This window comes from Anastrepha obliqua, chromosome 1 (genome assembly GCF_027943255.1).
Source record: "Anastrepha obliqua isolate idAnaObli1 chromosome 1, idAnaObli1_1.0, whole genome shotgun sequence".
NCBI classification, from domain to species: Eukaryota; Metazoa; Arthropoda; class Insecta; order Diptera; family Tephritidae; genus Anastrepha; species Anastrepha obliqua.
Window position 1 is genome coordinate 55,196,117 of NC_072892.1, and position 7,215 is coordinate 55,203,331.

The window sequence follows — 7,215 nt, forward strand, 5'->3', positions numbered from 1 at the left end:
TGGCAAGTAAGAGTCAAGGCGACTTGTTGCAATACCAACGTGAAATTGTGCGATTTTATTTACGCAATTATAATATCCGGGACATATCTTCAAAACGATCGACAACGGCATCAATAGCTGGTACCTCATATAACCATTTTCCCAAAAGGATATCGAATCAGCTGAGGTGCAGGGAGTGTCACCAAAGAATTCGATGGAGTTGCGAGTTATGCAATGTAGCCCTTTGCGTAGAGAGAGCATGTTTCAAAAACTTCCATACTGTTAACCGAACTAATAACCAAGGAAGTCTTTGAAAGTGTCTTTTTATTTAATACTCCATATTTTCATATACAGGCAATGTATATACATATAATATTATCCCATTGTACTCGAGTGGGTACAGCCCAAAAAATGCATTTCATTGATTTTTTTTCGTGTTTTTTTTAAGGAGCTTAAGTACACTATTTCAATAAACGTTTTATAAACGCATTTAAAAAAAACTGTTTTATATAAGGTTGGGATTTAATGGGTTAAATAAAAATCAATAATTACATCAATAAGTTCAATTGTATATTCGCCGTTGCTGTTTACAACCTCATTCCACCTCGCGAGCAATTTATTGATGCCGTTCCGCCAAATATCGCCTGTTCTGGTGTCAAATAAGTTGTTGAGCCAGTTCTTAAGAACCTCTTTGTTATCCACGGTAACGCCCTTCATATGGTTTGCAAGAAGCGGATAAGATGGTAATCGGTCTGTGCAAGGTCCGAAGAATATGGCGGATGCTGAAGGACTTCCCATTCGAGCTCTTGGAGTGCGGCTTTGGCTATTTGTGCAACATGGGACCCGGCATTGGCGTGAAGGAGTATGGTTTGACCACGCCGAGCAGGTATTTTCAGTCAAATAGCCTTATTCACGTGGTGTAGCTGGGCAATGTAGAGCTCCTTCTGGCCATGCCTTTTTTTCGAGCATTTCCCAGTGCACCATACCCTCCCAGTCCCACCAAACTCATACATGATCTTCTTTGGATGAAGACCCTACTTGACTATCGACGTTGGCGTATCTCCTGTAGCAACACACTCCTCTATTTGCTTCTTATCGATGTATAGGCACCATTTCTCATTTACCGTGACGATTCGGTACAAGAAGCGTTGCTCGATGGCGGGCGAGATGCAGAGGAGCAATTTGAAGGCGACTTTCTTTGTCTTTTTCGTTGAGCTCGTGAGGCACTCAGGCTCCCAATTTTTCGGTAAGTTCAAGTGAATGAAGGTGATGGAGAGTAGTTTTACTATCCCAGCTCATTTTTTTCGCCAATTCAGGATTGGTTTGGTAACCGTTCTCCTTCAAAAGTGATTTGAAATGATCTTCATCGAATTCAGAAGTGACGTGTCATCGACGTCAAAGTCGCCACTTGTGACCTTTGCGAACCATTTCCGTACTATAAACTCACCTATGATGCCTCCTCCATACACGTCGCAAATGTCCCGGACTGCTTCGGCAGCTTTTCGACCTCGATGAGCAGGCGTGGAAAATGTTGATTTTAACCTCCTTAATATTCCATTTCTAAGCCTCAAGACTAATAAAAAATTAAATATTTCAAAAATACAATTAACATAGTTTTGTGGAGTAGAAACAGTTATATCGAATGAATACTTAGCCTTTGTCAAACAGCAAATAAATCGTTGTAAAATAAAAGAGTTACACTTCAGAGGTGTAAACAAAGCATAATTTCCGTATTGCCAGCCTATATTGATGATATAAGTTTAAGATGGCAGAAAATTTAAGTGTATCCCCGTCAAATAGTTTAAAGTATTGAGTCCGAAAGTGGAAGCAATGATTTGCGATTTTCAGGCAAATTTGTCGAATACGCATTGTTTATTTTGAGAGCTCATAGCTTTTTAGTTACTGAGAATTTTTCGATTGAAATTTTGGTCTGCTCTTTGCTGAAGGATTCAGAATAAAATACATATTTACTCTGATACATTTTGATTATTTAATTTGGGCATTTTTGTCACTACTCGTTACACTGTGCGACGGGGGCGAGCAGCAGTTACGATATATTTAATCAGATAACTTAATTGCCTCTCACCACTGCTTGCTTTTTTTATGGCAAAGTTGTATAGTAATCAACATTATTAGTTGATTTAATAATAATATGTAAATGTTTTCAATTTCATTCCGACTATTGAAAATTGAGGATTTTTTCATGTAGTATTCAAGGACAAATATAACACATGGGCTGAAAAGTCCCAGGCCTAACACATAGATGGCACTAGTTTTATTGTATTTACCTCTTTTTCAGTTAATACTAACCTTAAAAAGATAGATGATAAAATTTCACGATGTTCTATTTATTAGTTCGTGAATTATTTAGCTAAGAGTGCCGGTACTTTTGTTATTTTCAAAACAATGGATCAAAAAGAATTTCGAATTTTAATTTTACACTGCTTCTTGATGGGAGGAAATACCGTTCAACCGAAGCAATAGCTTGAACAATATTATGAGGACTCCGCTCCATTAGAAACAATAATAAAACAATAGTTTTCTGACTTCAAATGTGGTCGTACCAATGATGCACAACGCAGCGGACGTCCAAATGAGGCGGTAACACCAGAAAACATCAAAAAAATCCACAAAACCGTTTTGAACGATCGAAAAGTGAAGTTGAGTTAGTTGGCTGACATCATAAAGATATCAAAAGAATGCATCGGCTTTATATCGCAAGAGCATTTGACTATGAGAAGGCTCTGTTCAAAGTGGGTGCCGCGTTCGCTCACTGTTGACCAAAAACAAGAACGTGTTGATGATTCTAAGCATTGTTTGACCATCTTTAAACGTAATAAAGCAGAATTTTTGCATCAATATGTGACAAGGGAATCCATCACTTTACTCCGGAATCAAAACGATTGTCATTTGAGTGCACAGCAAATGGTGAAACTCGACCAAAGCACCCGAAAGCACAACAATCGGCTGAAAAGGTTGGGGTTTCAGTATTTCGGAATGTGTTAGGTGTAAGATTCATCGACTATCTTGAGAAGGAAACACCATCAACAGTGAATATTATGTAGCGTTATTGGAGCGTTTGAAGGCCAAAATTGTAAAGAAACTTGAGCATATGGAAAAGAAAAAACAATGGTAAAACTACATGAATTGAACTTCGAATTGCTGCCCATATTTGAAAGATTTGACTCCCACTGACTACTGGATGTTCGCAGACCTAAAAAACTGCTCGCCGGTAAGAAATTTTGATCGAATGAAGTGATTATCGCTGACTCTGAGGCATATTTTGAGGTCTTTGAAGGTTAAATCGTTCAACAAAAGTGGTGTTGAAAAGTTAGAGCGGCGCAAGAATGATTGCGTTGTTCTTGACGAAAATTTCGTTGATGAATGAAGCTAATTTTGAACAAAACAAAAAAATACCAGCCTAAGGTTAGACGCGATAGAAGTGAAACCTTCCGTAAAACAAACTGAGAGAGAATGAGACGAAAGCAGCATTAGGAGCGGGATAATTATAGGTTCATTATAATATTGCTATAAAGTTCATATTTTATTTTCTTCATTTTATTATTATTCATCCTCAATGTTTTCAATTTCAACAAATGATACGAGTGGCTTATGATAGCTAAAATATGATACAAATGCTTTGGTTTCGATGTTGTCAACATATCTTTGAAATACCGCGTCAATTGTTGTTGTTGATCGTGTTGTCGATTCAGTGCGATTGTTACACATTTTTAAATTGAATGTTGTATTGAGAAAGTCAATTAAGGGGGTCTTCTGGTCTCCAGCGAAAAAAAAATCGATTTTTTTTTTGCATAATTTTGTTGTATGTGTATGCGAGAATACGCCACAGAAAGGATTTTTTGAAAATCGCATTTTTTCACATTTTTCTGGGCACCGAAGTGTACCCTCCTCCGGCCGTTTTATCATAAACTTTATCTTTAAACGCGTTTCCCCGAAAATCGTGTTTTTTAAGCATTTTGGTCACACTTTTCATAGTAGTTATACTCCGATTTCAATGGTTTTGGTCTTAAAAGGTTCGGAAAACTTACCGCTAAGTTTCCTCGTGTACGATTTTTGAAATTTTTTTTCATTCCATTTTTATAACCTTTTAAAGTTCAAAAAATGAGCAAAAAAACATTTTTTTTGCGAATTGTTGCATAACTTTTGAAAAAAATTAAAAAAAAAAAATCTGTCACGGGAAAACTTAACCAGGGCAACTCTGAAGACAACGCATATCTAATTTTTGCTTTCTGATTACCCAGGTGGAAAAACCGTGACCAAAATGGAGACCTGTTTCGTTTGGAGGTGGACGTCTTCAGCGCCATTTCAAGGTCGCGGGTGTTAATTTTTTTCAAAGTCAAAACCATTTTTTAAAAGCCAAGACATGTACCTTTAAAATAAAAAAAAATTTTTTTTTAAATATTCACAGGATTTGTCACAATCAATCCCCAAAAAAACCTTTCATTTCAGGGCCTCGAGACCAGAAGACCCCCTTAAAGGAACGGCTGTGTCCAATACAAAATTTACGTTAAAATCGCTACTTAAAATCATTGGAACTTTATCGTAATCTTTTCTAAGTATTCGCGATACTTCTGGTGTATACTTTATTAAATTTTCATGAATGAATTCCGTGATGCTATTTATTGGTTGATTCGGTGAAATATAAATTGCCACAATTAAAACTGTTTTTCCATTGCTCAATCTGGTTTCGCATGCACATATTTCTCCCACTTTAGAGAGCTGAATAGACAGTGATTCTAGTTGCTGTGCATTCAGATCTATCTGTGGAGTTACAATACGAGCACCGTCATTTGGTTGTGGTATATTGCAACACCGCCTGCAATTGCGGTAAATATTTAAAAATGAAAATATTTACGAATATAAAAATACAGACGCAATACAGCACACGCGGTTGCTATTATGAGCGTCGTAACGCGTATATTACACAGACGTACTAACATACACACAAACATTCGTAAGACGCTTGGTCTAAGGAAGTATTAGGTAGTGTAGTATAGGTATACATAATGCCTTCTCGCTCACCGTGGCTACGCAGGCGCGCACACATACGTACTAGCATACATACAAACATACATACGCATGACGTTTGAACTAAACATCAAAGCAAGTAATAGGCAGTGTAGTATACATACTACAATACTCACTATACTAGCGTGGCTCACCAGTACGCAGCCACACACATATACGTATATCAACATATAACGCTTCGTAGTGTCGCTTTTTCGTTTCATCGAGTCTCAAATCACTCCCAACGATTCTAAAGAAGTTTTCACTTCCAAAACGTGTTTTCATTTTCGCTGTTAGGCCCGAGGCTTTGCAGTCCATGTGTTAAGGCAGACATGATCAGAGGCCAGGTGTACAGGCACATGACTTCTGCAGAAGTTGCCTGAACGAAGAAGAGAAAAAACGATCTCGCACCTTCTGTGCCACTATCCTGCTCTATTCAGTAATGCTCTAAATAAATCAGTATTATTGCGAAATATTAGATATCTAGCCAAGAACTTCATATGTTTAATAATGCCGAACGTTGTAGGAATTTAATACTTATTAAACTTATATATTATATCAGATCAGTCCATAAGGTTGTGCGTATTTTACCCATAATTTCACTTTTGTACGATTTCTGCATACAAAAAATCATTCGCGGAATATAACGGAACTATTTATATTTCCATCGATATATTGTGCATTCAACAAGGGATTTTAATCGCGGATAGAAGCACGTGATGTTAAAAAATAAAATGGAATCTTCGAACGCGTATAAGAGGCATATTTTGTATTTTTTTATAAAAGTGGTACTGCTGCTGCAGAAATAAACACTGTTCACGGAGAGGATACCGTGAGTGTAAGGAATGCGCAAAAGTGGTTTTCAAAATTCAGAAGTGGTAAGTACGACGTGGAGGATGGCCCGCGTGCTGGTCGTCCTAAAGCTTTTAGCTCCGACGCCTTGCTCGAACTCGTGGAAGCTGACAGTCGATATGATAGTTCAGAGGTTAAATTCATCGCATGGACCAGTTCACAGGCACCTGGTTCAGTTGGGAAAGGTTTCAAAGCTGGGAAAATGGGTTCTGCATAGACTTTCCGTCGCCAACCTTCAGCAGAGAGTGAATGTGTGTTCTCAGCTGCTGCAACGGATTGAAAATGGAAGTGTTTTGAACCGTATCGTTACTGGTGATGAAAAATGGGTCCTTTACAATAATCCTGGTTGCAAGCGCCAAAGGTTAGATAAAGATGAAACACCAGAACCCCTAGAGATGGCCCTCACCCCAAGAAGATTCTCCTGTCTATTTGTTGGGATATGGCTGATATTGCTTATTATGAACTTCTGGAAACAAACCAGACGATAACTGCTGATTATTTTTCCCATCAGCTATCCAACCTGAATGAGGCACTTAACAAAAATCGACCGTCTTTAGTGAATAGACGCAAAGTTTTGTTTCACCACGACAACGCAAGACCTCAACCGCAAGGCGAACATAAGGCAAGCTGAACGAGCTCGGATGGGAGCTAATGCCGCATCCACCATACTCTCCGGATATTGCACCTTGTGATTGTCATCTTTTCCGTGGACTTCAATCCCATATGAGTAACAAAAACTACTCCTCAAAAGAAGCTATAAAAAGGGATATCGAAGCGTATTTTGGCTCCAAGGAGAAAAAATTTTTTGAGCAGTGAATTAAAAATGTGCCTAAACGTTGGGAAGACATTGTAAATAATGAAGAGCTTATGGACTGACCTGACATTATTATTTCATTTGATTGAATTGCTTGAAACTATGGTATGTTTAAGCTTTCAAATTTTACGGTACCCATTTCTTTTATTATTAAATTTGTAGGCAGGGCATTTCATTAAAATGTTAACCAAATCTGTGTGTAATTTGCTAAATTAATGTATAATTTTCGCCAGAAATCAATCCAGTATAATTAATGTCAGATCTCAACTAATTTCTGCTAACACGCAAACAGTTCGCCATGAATAATTCATTTTTGTGAAAGTAAGCTTTGCAATTATTTCTGGGCAACTAGCGGCGAGCCCATCCCAGTTCCGCTATTTTTCTCTAAGTTGAGTTAACTGATCATTTGGCATTTCACATCTACTGCAAAAACTGTTTATGTATATAAATAAATGTTCCAACAAATGTTAATTATATGCATGCGGCATTTACTAGTAGTTGGTGCATGAAATGATGAATGCAACCTGATTAATAGATGTGCT